Genomic DNA, 14,319 nt, shown 5'->3' on the forward strand with positions numbered 1-14,319 from the left:
TTAAAGCACTTAAGAAATATTTATAAAAATCATCACAGTGCCATTTGGGAGTAGGTGAACAAACCCTTTCAAAATTCATTTGGAGCTGTGCTTGCTGTAGAGTTTGGTTCCACCTATGTTGGAATAAAGTTTATTTGCTGCAGAGGGCCAAAAATCATGCATGCCCTAAAGTTGCAGAGCATCTTATAAGAGAGAAGGGGAACGTGAGAAAACTAGTGCCCCATTTTCATACTTCGTTCTTTTCTATCACAAATCTGTCTTTCCCCACCACTGGAGCTATGCAGCCTGCAGGAATTTCTGCAGGTCTATAACAACAGTAATAACCATGGCTATTATTTAGTGATTACTGTATGTGGTTCCAAGGAGAGAGGGACAGAACCCAGCCAGCCCATGCGGTATGTAATTCTCTTTCTTTCATTTTTTAAAGTGACTTTGTATGGGCAGTTAAGGACTCCTCATCCCACATACTGGGGTGCAATTGGGGTTCCATCCTGATTTCCAGATGCCTTTTTTTTTTGTGGGAGGTAGGTTCTGTCTGATCTAATGGGCCAGGGACTACCAAATTCTAAAAACTCTATGCAAATTGCTTTTATAGCACTTAAACTCTGTGAAGTGTTACATCCTCACAACACCCCTGTAAATTAAGCATGAAGAAAGCTGTGGTAGAGAGGTTAAGGTTTTTTTTTTTTCCCACTTCCATGCTAACAGTCATTGAGCAGTAAGCCGAGATGTCTTTGAGTCATATGACTGTTTTTAAAATTCCATTGCCAAATGAAGGAATGAACTCATCACCCTTATATTAGGACGTGGGGCAGTGCACTAAGCTGTCAATGCATTTCCTGTTGTCATTCCCCAACAGTCAGATTGTCTGCCATATATGACAATCAGGATTGGCTGTGTCTGTTATAGAAAGCCATAAAATGTGTACATGGGGCATCTTTTGATTTAATGTATGTATGTATTTTTGATTTATTCAAATGAGCCCATCAGACTCTAGACACATGAACACACAATATTTAAAAATATTACAAAATAAACCTCAGTTGACACAATGTCAATAACACAAACATTCTCTAACCCATAAAAGCAGAGACTATCATCATTCAATCCCTGCCCCCATTAGAGAAAGCCAGTGTGAATAGATAGTCTTTGTAATATACCCTGATGGTCAACAAACTCGATGCCTCTCAGAGAAGAGGTAGAGGCAAATTTTAGAGTTGAGAGCTCCTCACAAAAGATTCCCTGCCACTAGATTCCAGATGTACAAATCTAGACACCGTCAGCTTAAACATGCCAAGTGATCCCAGCTGCTGAAAGAAGCAGGCCAGCACTCAAAACCATAAAAGACTTTCTAGGTGAAAAGCAATATCTTGAAGTGCACCCAGAAAAAGTCTGGAAGTCGCTGCAGACTAGGGTGATAGGTGTAAGATCTGTCATTCAGTGAGTGGGCACACCACCCACATTCAGTAAAAACTAAGTTTCTCACGTAGTCTCTAATGGTATATCAAGCAGTAATCATAGAACTGGAAGGGACCTCAAGAGGTCATTTAATCCAGTCCCCTGCATTCATGGCAGGATTAAGTATTATCTAGACCATCCCTGACAGGTGTTGATCTAATCTGCTCTTAAAAATTTCCAATGATGGAGATTCCACCATCTCCCAAGGCAATTTATTCCAGTGCTTAACCATCCCGACAGTTAAGAAGTTTTTCCTAATGTCAAACCTAAACCGCTCTTGCTGCAATTTAAGACCATTACTTCTTGTCGTATCCTCAGAGGTTAAGGAGAATAATTTTTCTCCGTCTTCTTTGTAACAACTTTTTATGTACATGAAAACGATTATCATGTCCTCTCTCAGTCTTCTCTTCTCCAGATTAAACAAACCCAATTTTTTAAATCTTCCCTCATACATCTTGTTTTCTAGATCTTTAATCATTTTCGTTGCTCTTCTCTGGACGTTCTCCAGTTATTCCACATCTTTCCTGAAATGTGCCTAGAACTGGACACAATGCTTCAGTTGAGGCCTAACTAGCATGGAGTACAGTGGAAGAAATGCTTCTCGTGTCATGCTTACAAAACTCCTGCTAATACATCCCAGAATGATGTTTGGTTTTTTTGCATCAGCGTTAAACTGTTGACTCATATTTAGCTTGTGATCCTCTATGACCCCCAGATCTCTTTCCACAGTACTCCTTCCTAGGCAGTCATTTCCCATTTTGTATGTGTGCAGCTGATTGTTCCTTCCTAAGGACAAAGGCATAGTATTCCACTTATTGAACTTCATCCTATTCTCTTCAGACCGTTTCTCTAGTTTGTCCAGATTATTTTGAATTTTAATCCTATCCTCCAAAGCACTTGCAACCCCTCCCAGCTTGGTATCATCCACAAACTTTTTAAGTGTACTCTCTATTCCATTATGTAAATCATTGATGAAGCTATTGAACAGAACAGGACCTAGAACTGATCCCTGCGGGACCCCACTCGATATGCCCTTGCAGCTTGACTCTGAACCACTGATAACTACTCTCTGGGAACAGAGAGGCTGGATATGATAAAAGATGTGGATATAATTGAGATGTGTATGTGGTATCTACATCCTAAAAGGATGGTCACAACCTCTTCATCACATTGAGATGAGAAAATCAGTTCAGCAGGAGCAACAGGACCCCATAAGACGGTGGTACAACAGAAACAAAGCATAGCAACATTCAGTAAACTGTTAACCAGGAGAGAATCATTATAATCATAAATTGCAATAAGGTAGCATAAGCCAAAAGTGTACAAACCAACATTTTACCATCCTGGAGATCAACCCTGTCTTAGAGCCTAAGGCTGGAGTCTTGCCTTTCAGTCATTCTTTCCTCTCTGTATGTCCCAAAAGCCAAATGGAATTTCATTCCCTGGAGCCAGGGCCGGTGCAAGGATGTTTCGCGCCCTAGGCGAAACTTCCACCTTCGTCCCCGAGCCCCCGCCCTGAGGCACCCCCCGTGGCAGCTCCCCCCCTCCGCCCTGAGGCACCTCCCCGCCCCAGCTCACCCCTGCTCCGCCTCCTCCCCAAGCACGCCGTCGCTGCTTCACTTCTCCCACCTCCCAGGCTTGCGGCACCAATCAGCTTAGGCGCCGCAAGCCTGGGAGGCGGGAGAAGTGAAGCAGCCACAGCGTGCTCGGGGAGGAGGCAGGGCAGAGGTGGGGAGTTCCCCTGCATGCCGCCCCCCACCCCCTTACTTGCTGCAAGCGGCCCTCCCCGTGCTCCCCTGCCCCAGCTACTTCCGCCTAAATGCCGGCGGTGACCGGGGCGGCCGAAGATCCGGCTGCCCCCCAAATCCTAGTGCCCTAATGTCACCTAAATGGTTGCACTGTCCCTACAAATGGAGGCAGGGTGGGAGGAGAAAGTGAAGCTGGACTTAACCTCTTGTTTACTGGGGACCAAGTAGTTTACAGACTTTTTATACTGCAATTTTAGTAACAAAAGGAGGGTAGATGTCAACCCCACCATCTCTAAATATTATTATTTCCTCTAGTTGCTTCTCCCAGCCAGCTAACATCACTTCTGTCTTATCCAGATTGGGTTTCAGACAACTGTCCCCCATCCAGTCATGGCCAGACACGAGGAAACGTAAATGTCTGCACCATCTAGACCTGATGTACCAGAGCTCAGTTTCATCAGCATACTATAGGCATTGCAACCATACTGGTTTCACTTTTTGCCTGGCAGCATCTTGTACACATTGAGCAGGAGGAGTGACAGGGTAGAACATTGCAGCTCCCCTGATATTTTGCTTGACTCTTCTTACCATTGAAAAGAACAAATATATTCAAGTAGGGACTGTTTCTGCCAGGATTGACAGACTCCAGAAGTCAGGGGATGGAAATGTCAATATATATATTTACCTCATCAGGAGATCATTGACCAGTGAGACCAACACTGTCTCCATACCATATGCTGGCCTAAAACCAGAGTCAAAGGAGAGAAGAGAGGCAGAGGCCTCCAGATGTTACCAAAGTTGTTACCCGCACACTCTAGGGACCTCCCCTTACCCCATTCCTGAGGCTCAGGGTGCCCCCTTCTGGGGGCTTATGGGACCTTTTTACCAGTGAAAGAGCCTTAAACAGTAATATCCTTTACCTCTATTTATTAACAGTTACCAAACCAGAATGCATATGCTAAGCATACAATGCTTACCACTTCCAATAAGGCAGACAAACTTTTTCTGGCATTGACCACTGTTGGAAGACAGGATACTGGGCTAGATGGACCTTTGGTTCTTATGTTCTTGTGGCCATTTAGGATCAGGTCATCCAGGGACTCCAGCTTCTGCTCAATATAGTTGGCAGAGTGTTGAGGTCTGGCAGCTCTGATGGGGCTGTGTCCTGGAGTTGGTTACAAAGAACTTCCTTTTGGATGCCAGTTTATATCGTGAAACTTGTTGTGCTTAACTATACCTTAACCAATCACTTTACTAAAGTATTACAAAATAATTATTTGACCAATCCTAACATATTGTGAAACAATTCTTTAACCAATCATACCCCACCTTAGTTGATTTAAATCTTGCAAAATTAGTTATGCAATAGACAGAAACAATCAAAGAAACAGACAGAAACCATACAGATAAACAATAGAGATGTAGAGACCATAAGGGTAAAACAATAAAGAAGTATAGATTTCACAGTCACAAAGTGAATAAAGTGATGAGTGATTCCTTGTCAGACAGAATGCTATCAAACAAAGTTTTCTTGAAACATCTTAAGATTTCTTTATCTGGTGATAGTGGGTACTATTAGGACAGTACAACTTCTTAACAGCCCGATATTATATTAATTTGATTAATTTAGAGGGAATGTGAGGGTGTGACATTCTGCTTCTTGGCATATAGCTGCTTGGCTGCTTTCCTAATGTGGCTTCAGAAAAAGGCCTCGGACCTTACAAAGTTGCCTTACCAAACAGCCTAGTAATCTTTATTATTATTTTTTTTTAAAGGCAAGCAGCTCTAGGCACTGTCATTGGAGAGAGGACAAGTGTCAAGAGATGCTTTCTTGAGCACAGGTCTGATTATCAGCACCTCTTAAAGGAGTGAGAACTTCCCCTCTGTAAAGGAAGCATTGGTGGTGTCTTATGCTAACACATCTGGTTATTAGTCTCCTTACCAGTTGACAATTCTAGATTGTAGGTTGTAGCCTAAAGCTCTCAGAACATATCCATAAACTTAGCGAGTGGCTAAAACTCAAATATAGAAGAAATTGTATTTGTTTCTTTCAGACATCAGTCTAGCTACCAATATCGTCTGCATCCAAGTTATCGTGCAGGCAAAGCAGTTGGGAAAACTCCATGCCATGAGAAACACTCAACTTAGTATCTGAGAAAAGACCATGTGGAAAAGTTCTGTTGTTTGGGACTTTACAGATGCTGAGGTGAAGGGAAAAACCTCTTTGGTGCTATCATAGCCACAGCCTAATAATTTTTAAAAAATGAGCTGTCTTCATGACACACACATCTTAATTTAGAGCACAATTTCTGCCAGCAGCTCCTTAATCTCCCTCCTTCTGTGCACCTGTGAGAGATAACATCTGTGTATTGAGGTGATCTATGAGGAAGATGCAATGGAGTATTTCAGGGTCACCATTTTGATAGTGGAGCATATAAGGTGTTAGAGAATTGTATTGTCATTCTTTCTCAGATACCTGGAACCTATCCTCTTTCACTAATCCATCAGGTGGACCATTAAAATTGCTCCTGTACTCTAATAATTTCCAGCCACCACAGGGGCCTTTGGCATTGCTGAGACCTCAGTCTCTCCTGTCCTCTGAGAACTAAAATGCTTTAATTCAACTAGAGCAGCAGCTCTCAACCTTTCCAGACTACTGTATCCCTTTCAGGAGTCTGATTTATCATGTGTACTCTCAAGTTTCACCTCAGTTAAAAACTTATAAATTCATACATAAAAATTCAAACATGTCACAGCACACTATTACTGAAAAATTGCTTACTTTCTCATTTTTACCATATAATTATAAAATAAATCAATTGGAATATAAATATTGTACTTACATTTCAGTGTATACTGTACAGAGCAGTATAAATAAATCATTGTCTATGAAATTTTAGTTTGTACTGACTTTGCTAGTGCTTTTTATATAACCTGTTATAAAACTAGGCAAATATCTAGATGAGTTGATGTACCCCCTGGAAGACCTCTGAGTACCCCCAGGGGTATACATACCCCTGGTTGAGAACCACTGAACTAGAGTAATCAGGCTCAGTATATGAGTATTTGGATGAAATTTATGGTCTGTGATATGCGGGAGGTCAGACTACAGAATTTAATGGTCCCTTCTGGCTTAAACTCTATGAAACTATATTATTACTTTATCCCCATTTTAAAGATGAGGAAACAAAGACACAGAGCTATTAAGTGATTTGCCTAAGGTGACAGTGCAAGTCTGCGTCAAAGTAGGAAAAGAACCAAGATATTCCAACAGCACAACATTACCGTGCCTCATTTCTTTTAAGGAAGTCAGTTTTTGAAGGACTTGAAAAGCATGTGAGTTCACATATTCAACCAGGATGTGGCTAAGTAGAGGGTCTTGAATATAGCTAGAGCCTGCACTTGAAATGGAAAAACTAAATAATTGTAAAAGTATTGTCTGCAATAACAATAGAATAAACATAAAGGATGCCTTTATTCATTATTATTATTATTATTTTATACATTATTATTGAGAAATGGATCTCTTTGATAGATAAGCAATCTCCCTAATAGAAGTATTTTTTCTACTTTAGGAAATATGTCTGCATACTCATCTGGACCATGTCACCATTGTATCTGAGAGCCTGAAAAAAGTAACAAAATGTTTTGTAAATTTGGTCTGACTGTCGTGGGGTAGGTACCCCTGTCAGAGGGGTGCCGGGTTGTGGGAGAATTAAAATAGGGGTTTGGCGGCCTACGTGGCCTAATCTCCAGCGTCACCATAGCGGCCCTGGCTCCTTGGGCAGCATGGCCCAGTGGCCTCCTCAGCCTACAGAGTGTGGATAACCTCTGCTGAAGCAGCGTGGGGTAGGTACACCCCAGCACACAGACAATTTTACTTCAGTATATTCAGGACTGAATTTTTTGATAGTATGTTACAAACTGTAGGAGGTAAAACAAGACTGTAAAGTCAGGTACCATTGAGTATCATTTCTTCAGATTTTATAGTAGCATAGTAGACCAAGGTAAGAAAATATACATTTTAAATGATATCTTTAAAATAAATTTTATCTTACATTTTACGGTAATTTTCTGCTCAGTGCAGCTCAGGCACTTCTTTAGATGAAATGGCTTTACATAAAAAGATTTTGGTTTCACACATATGGAATCAATTCTGGATATTACCATTTATAAGTGTTCTTTTGTATAATACCTTGAAAAGTTCCATTATGTAAAATATTCTTATTGGAACTTCAACCAAAGGTAATATATGAAACAATCCATGTCTGAGGTTTCTGGTTTACCTTTTTAGAAAAGTTCTCACGGGAGTCAATTTTGATAGTTAAAAGTACTAATACCTATATCCAAACAAAATCTAATTAAAACAAAACAAAACCCCAAACAAAACAAAACAAAACAAAAAAGACCAAGATAGCATTTATAAAAGCATTCATTTACTCAATCACCTTGGGAGGTCAGGTTTTGATAGCACTTGATCAGTAATGCTTTTCCCACCAGCCTTGCTTCATTTCGAGGTTATTAATAAAACCTGATGGTGGTGCTGTTGTGCAGAATTTTTTCTGTCAAACCATTTCTGGCTCCATTCTCCCTTCCATTCTAAAGCTAGGATATAGGTTCTTAGTGCAGTCTTTTTACACCGCATTCAAATAGTTGCATGTAGGAATGTTCTCCTTTCCCTTTCCTTAGCTTTCTGGCAATTTGCAGAAGAGCTAAGGGAAAACTTGGCAAGAAAAAAAAACAGGCTAGCTAGATGATAGTACAGTGGTAAACCTCAAGCAAAGAAAGCACAACTCTGTCCAGAAAAGATTGGATTTATTTTGTTTATTTATTTGTTTATTACAACATATTATAACAAAAGAATGATGTACTAGTCTGAGCATGCTGTACTCTACTTTTGGCATGCTCAGGCTGTCTTTCACCTGTTCCCATCTCTCAGAAAGATTGAACTTCAATGTCTTTCCCCTACAAGCTACCTGTTTTCTAACTGCATGATTATCAATTAAAGCCCTTCTTTGGGTTTTCCCTTTAAATGAGCCTTTTCCAGCACACCTTCCTGGTAGTTGGTCTGGCTCCAGCAACAGCTGTAGCTCCAGTGTTGTTCTTTTACCTCCGACGGTAGCAGGTTGTTGTTATCTTCCTTTTCACTAGTAAGTATTTTGGCCCAGATCAAACAAAGATATTTAGGCTCTTAACTGTTAGGAGCTTAAATACATTTGTGGATCTGGGTCTATGTTCCTTTTTCTGTTGTCTGCCTTGGGGTGGCTTCTGCACTAATGCTTTCTCTCATATCCTGGAAAGTGATACATCCTTGTATATTATCAAGTGGATGATCTCGGATAATGATAGAACAAACAAAAATAGAAAACTCATTCACTCAGAAATCTAGGTGCTCTTTATTCCCTTTTTCTTCTTCTCTATTGCCATGCCCCTATTTGGCATCAGCGACTTTTATAGCCTTCTTCCAGAACTCATGATTGTATGACTGACTGTGTGTAAATTGGTCTCTCTAAGGTCCACTGATATCCTATCCAGGTACCAAGTCTTTGGTCTTTCATCCAAGATCATGGCAAGGGCCATCTTATAAATATAACTCTTGGGTCTCTGCTGGACATGTCCATATCAATGTAGCCTAGCCTCCCTCAACTTAGCTTCAATTGGGGCAATTTGCATTAGGCTCCTCACAATTTCATGTTGTTTCCTATCATGGAGCATCCAGCCATTTGACCATCTCAGCAGCTACATCTCCATGGTGGAGAGCATTCTGATTTATTTTCTTGTGGTTGGCTAAGTCTCTGTTCCATACATTAGGATGAGTCAAATTATAGTTTTATACAATGTGCTTTTTAACTTTTATTGGCCTCTTTTTGTCATAGAAAACTGAAGTCAGCTCCTGTCATTTGCACCAAGAAGCTTTAATACAATGCTGGACATCACACAGGAAGGCACCATTATCCTCAACAATTGATCCTAGGTATGTAAATTCTTTCACTCTACTTAGCTCTTTGCTGGTAAGATCCTTTATGGTGGGCCCCCTCCCTCTGTTATCATACTCTCAGTTTTACCAATGTTCACTCTAAGTCTCACCTGCTCAAAACTGTGTTGCCACTGTTCAAGGTTGGTTTGCAGGGTCTCACAATCTTATTCACATATCACTATAAGTAATCGGCGAACAGCATATTCCAAGGTGGTTCCCTTTGTATATTTTCACTTATGTGTATTATGGAATTGCTGATTTTATGAGCATAAATTTGATCTAGTTGGGATTACTGAAACTTGGTGGGATGATTCACATTAGTAGAATGTTAAAATCAATTGTTCTAACCTATTTAGGAAGGATCAAGTGGGCAAAAGGGGTGGGAGGTGGCACTCTATGTCAAAAGTGGCATTACCTGTTTCTGAGTCACTGATAACTTGGAAGAAAGATGCTTATAGATCAGTGTCCTAACAGAGAAATCGCAAGATGCGGTACTAGTTGGTTTCTGCTACATGCCACCAAATCATACTAGGAAACTGGATGACCAACTCATTATGCACCTATCTATAATATGTAGGATAAAAAGCTATGTGATCACGAGGAATTTCTATTTGAGTGACATGCTGGAGGTCTCATGCTGCCAGCACTAAAACATCCCTGGGATTTCTAACTATTATCACTGACAATTTTCTAACTCAAAAAGGTATTGCAGCCAACACAGGGGAATTGTTTTTTAGACCTTATCCTAACAGATAAAGAGGAACCGATCACAGAACTAAAAATTAATGGTAGCTTAGGTACAAGTGATCATGACTTGATTACATTTACAATGAGCAAGCAGAATAAAGTCCAGACCTTAGGAGCCAAATCAGCTGGGAGGCAGAATTTAATCAGAAAAATGTGAATGATAATGGGGAATAATTTAGGAACACTTTACTAGATGCCCAAAAAACCGCAATCCCACTATTGAAGAAGAATACTGTACTGTTTAAAAAACTGACCTGATTTGAGGGGAAGCAAAGGAAGCTGTAAAAAATAAAATATATAACAAATGGAAGAGAGAGGAAGTTGATAGTAAAGAAGTTAGGAATTGTAAAAAATTGATATGGGAAGCCAAGAAACATACAGAGAAATCTATGACCAGCAGAGTTAAGGACAATAAGGAGTTTTAAAAATATCTTCGGAACAAAATGAATTCTGACAATAGCATTGGTCCATTACTAAATGGAAATGGTAGAATTATCAATAATAATGCATATAATGCGAAGTGTTCAGTAAATATTTCTGTTCTATATTTGGGAAAAAACAGATGATATGGTCTCATTGTATGCTGATAACATTCTTTCCATTCCACTAGTACCTGTGGAGAATATTAAATAGAAGCTACTAAAGTTAGACATTTTAAAATCAGCAGGTCCAGGTAACTTGCATCCTAGAGTTTTAAAGAGCTGGCTGAGGAGCTTGCTAGACAGTTCACGTAGCTTTTCAATAAGTCTTGGGGCACTAGGGAATTTCCAGAAGACTGAAAGAAAGCTAATGTTGTGCCAATTTTTAAAAAGGGTAAGCAGGATGACTCGGGTAATTATAGGCCTTTCAGCATGACATTCATCCCAGGCAAAATAATGGAGTAGCTGATATGGGACTTTGTTAATATTACATTCATGCAAATCAACATGTGTTTTTGGAAAGCAAATTCCATCAAACTAACTTGATTTTTTTTAAATGAGAATAAAAGTTTGGTTGATAAAGGTAATCGTGTTGACATAATATACGTAGACTTCTGTAAAGCATTTGACTTGGTACCACATAACATTTTGATTAAAAACAATAGAATGATATAAAATTAACATGGCACACAGTAAATGCACTAAAGATTGGCTAACTGATAGGTCTCAAAATATAAGTGTAACTAGGGAATCATCACTGAGTTCATGTGTTTGCAGCAGGATCCTGCAGGGATTGGTTCTTGGACGCATGCTATTAAAATTTTTATCAATGACCTGGAAAATAACAAAATCATCACTGACAAATTTGCAGATGACACAAAAATTGGGAGACTGTTAATTAATGAAGAAAACAGGTAACTGATTCAGAGCAATCTGGATCGCTTGGTAAACTGAGTACAAGCAAACAATATCCATTTTAATACAGGTAAACGCATACATTTATGAATAAAGAATGTAGGTCAGACTTACAGATGGGGGACTCTATGCTGGGAAGAAGTGCTTCTGAAAAAGATGTGGGGTTTCTGGTGAATATGAGCTCCCAGTGTGATGCTGTGGTGAAAAGAACTAATGTGATCCTGGAATGCATAAACAGGGGACTCTTAAGTAGGAGAAGAGTGGTTATTTTACCTCTGTATTTGACTAATGTGACCACTGCTGGAATACTGTGACCAGTTCTGTTGCCCACAATTCAAGAAGGATGTTGACAAATTGGAGAGGGTTCAGAGAAGAGCCACAAGAATGATTAAAGGATTAGAAAACATGCCTTATAGTTATAAAATAAAGGAGCTCAAACTATTTAGTGTAACAAAGAGAAGATTAAGGGGTGACTTGGTTACAGTCTATAAGTATTGACACGGGGAACAAATATTTAATAATGGACTCTTCAGTCTAGCAGAGAAAGGTATAACTTGATCCAATGGCTGGAGATGAAGCTAGACAAATTCAAACTGGAAATAAGGTACACATTTTTAATGGTGAGTGTAATTAACTAGGTTTCAGAGTAGCAGCCGTGTTAGTCTGTATCCGCAAAAAGAACAGGAGTACTTGTGGCACCTTAGAGACTAACAAATTTACTATTGGAACAATTTACCAAAGTTCATGGTGGAGTTTCCATGACTGATAGTTTTAAAATCAAGCTTGGATGTTTGTCTAAAAGATATGCTCTAGGAATTATTTTGGGGAAGTTCTATGGTGTTAAGACAGACATGTCCTTCTGGCATGCCTCTCCATCACAAGCTCCAGCAAACCAATTCTCTTGTTATACAATCGTACACCTTCTCCAAGTCCACAAAGACCATGCAGTTTGTCTCTTTTCTTTGAACTTCTCCATGAGGATTTGTAGAGCAGTTTTCCTCCTTCTCATCGTAAACCCATACTGACTCTTCTAAATTTCAACTGTGCCACTTAGATGCCTTTCAGTCATCTTCTTCCATGCTTTCACAGCATGTGATGTCAGCTTAACTGGGTGATAATTAGTGCACAGTTTTTAATATCTTCTTTATGTGCCTTTACTCCCTATAAATTGTAAATTAGCAACCTCTTTAGGAAGTGGTTTCAGAGTAGCCACATCCTTGAGCATGATCACACCCTCTTAAGAAATACTTCCCTTTTTCTACCTAACTGCAATATTGCAAATCCCTCGTTTCAGAATCATCTACTCCTCTTCAAGGTTTGCACTCTCATAGACTCTCTGGAAATATAAAATAATAAAATTGATAAGGAAACCTTTGCTTGACTTAACCCAAACCTACATTTCCTAAGAGTAAATACCATACTCTGTACTTGATCCAAACATCTTCTGTTAGAGGAGTAGTTTTGATCTGGTGTTTGGTCTCAGGAACATTTCTGTGAAGTACAGACTTAGAGCAATTTTGAAATTAAAGTCCTGCAGTGTTAGTGTGCAATAAATTTCTGTTCATCATATTCTGTTTATATAGAACTGTGAGGTTATTCTTAGCTTCTTCTATCAGGAATACAGATTGTCCCAATGGCTGAGGTTTAGCCCCCTTCTCCTTCTGGTCCTGGTCTTCTCAATGTGACTCCTATTTAGTCGTCATGTTTATTTATTTTAATTGTATTCTTCCATGGAGCAATGATAGGACAACAAATTCCACAACATTTCCATAGCCTCTGTAACTTTTGATGATAACATTATTCTTTCCTGGTTGCTACTGGGGCTTGTCATCTTTGTTGCAGTAATAATGAAAAGTATTTCTCTGGGAATAATTAGAGTAATCCTGAAGTCAGTTAATTTAACACCTCTGAGGGAGAGGAAAGAGCAGAACTTTGACTTGTGGTATCCTCTGATGGTGAAGCATAAAAATGAATACAGAAAAGTCTGGAAAAAAATTACCCAAGATGAAAACACTGTTTCCTTGTGCTCACCTGCCTGTATTCACTTGTCTCGTCTTATACTTACATTATAAGATTTTTGGCACAGGAACTGTCTTTTTGTTAGCACAATGGGGTCCTAGTCTGTGACTGGGGTTGCTAGGTACTATGCCAATACAGATAATAAAATCCACTAGTAAAACTTTGCATACAGCCTCAGTGTTCTCCCTAAAATTTATTTTGGATCTGATCCTGCACTCTTTACTCAGGAGAAGAAAGTCAATGGAGCAAATTTTCTCACCCCACAATGGGTGCAGAAGTCCTGGCAGGCAGCGGTATTGGGAGTGAGAGATCCAAACCGTGTTTTTCCTGGCGAATACACTTCCATCCTTACTAGCTGAGGGAGGTTTGATGAATTTGTGACTATGTGGCCCAATGGCTGAACTCCAATGGAAATCATGAAATTGTTGCAGCCCTGAGACTGTAGTTGTCATATAATAATTTTACTGCTGTTTTGTGACCTAAGAGGAATTAATTCCAGTCTTACCACTATTGAACTCCCAAACCAATTCTGCTTGCCTACAAAAGATCAGCATTGGGGACAATAAGACTGTAAGATCAGTCCTTTACCTTGTCAGAAATTTCTGTGATAAATACTGGCATTTGTGCATGCATTTTTCATATTTTATCAAAAGGTAGCAACTCCCGCTACACTGAATGCACTAAACAAAGTTTTTGCACTCTGGAAAAATCCTAATTTGGGGTAGAAAAATGTTTAACTGGTCTCAGATGGGAAAATGAACAAGACTATAGTTTGGCTATATTTTTTTTTAATTCTTGGGTAATTTATTATTTAAATATTATAATTTTTGAAATTATCAGTGACAGATTGTGAAATAATATTTTCTTTATGAATAGCTATACAATATACAGTCACATCCTCAACTAGCAACACTGATTTGCAGCAGCTGAGGATCTGGCCCACAAATTTCATTTGATATTGCTGCCCTAAATTTCCCTGACAATAAGCATATTAAGACTGGGACAATTCCCATTCCAGCACATTTTGCTTACTGGC

General features: G+C 39.4%; 1 protein-coding gene across 1 annotated transcript in view; it reads left to right on the forward strand.

The window, feature by feature from the left end:
• Nucleotides 1-14,319, forward strand: part of SACS (sacsin molecular chaperone) — a 237,851-nt gene that overhangs the window by 112,366 nt on the left and 111,166 nt on the right. Inside the window, exon 5 of the mRNA XM_045017418.1 lies at nucleotides 9,083-9,180. The gene's annotated coding sequence lies outside the window, so the exon portion shown is untranslated. The remainder of the gene's footprint in view (nucleotides 1-9,082; nucleotides 9,181-14,319) is intronic.

The sequence above is a fragment of the Mauremys mutica genome, chromosome 1 (genome assembly GCF_020497125.1).
Source record: "Mauremys mutica isolate MM-2020 ecotype Southern chromosome 1, ASM2049712v1, whole genome shotgun sequence".
Taxonomy (NCBI): Eukaryota; Metazoa; Chordata; order Testudines; family Geoemydidae; genus Mauremys; species Mauremys mutica.